This window comes from Octodon degus, unplaced genomic scaffold (genome assembly GCF_000260255.1).
Source record: "Octodon degus isolate 3935 unplaced genomic scaffold, OctDeg1.0 scaffold00059, whole genome shotgun sequence".
NCBI classification, from domain to species: domain Eukaryota; kingdom Metazoa; phylum Chordata; class Mammalia; order Rodentia; family Octodontidae; genus Octodon; species Octodon degus.
The window spans coordinates 688,893-689,715 of NW_004524635.1; positions in this window are offsets into that span (position 1 = coordinate 688,893).

Sequence of the window (823 nt, forward strand, 5' to 3'; positions counted from 1 at the left end):
CTGTTTCTTTTGATTGGTGAATTGAGACCATTAACATTGATAGTTATTACTAATATGTATTAACTTTATCCTCATCATGTTATTTTCCTGTTATGTGTTTCCTTTTCCTCATCTCTGTTTAATTGCCTACCTTGTCTGGTAGATACATTTTATTTGGGATCCTAAATTTGTTTTTTGTTTTGTTTTGTTTTTTGTTTTCAGAACTGGGGGTTGAACTCAGGCCCTTGTGCTTGTCAGGGAAGTGCTTATTCTACTGAATCATCTCCCTGGTCCCTGGGATCTTAAATTTGTAATCCTTTTTATCTATTTCTAGGATGTTCTTCAGAATATTTTTCAGTGCTTGCTTGATGTTTATTAATTTCCTCAGTTGTTCTTTTTCATAAAGTATTCTATCCCTTGATCAATTTTGAAAGATAGTTTTGTGGGGTACATCATTCTGGTTTGGAGGCTGTTCTCTTTTAGTGTTTGAAATACTTCATTCCAAACTCTCCTTGACTTGAGAGTTTGTGTTGAGAAGTCTGCTGTGATTCTAATGAGCATTCCTTTATAGGTGATTAGTTTCTTTGCTATAATAGCTTTTTGGTATTATATTATTGTGTTGTATTCCTGGAGCCTTGATTATTATATGTGTCTTTTTTTAATAATGGCTAATTGGATTTATAGGACCTCATTTTTCCAAAGGTCAATTTTGTTTCTCTACATGGGAAACTTTCTGCCATTACTTCTGCGAACAGTTTTTCTTTGAATGTTGTTTGTTGTATGCCTTGTTTTTTCTAATCAACTCTGGTTCAATTTTATATTTTTCTCTTTTGCATCATCTAGC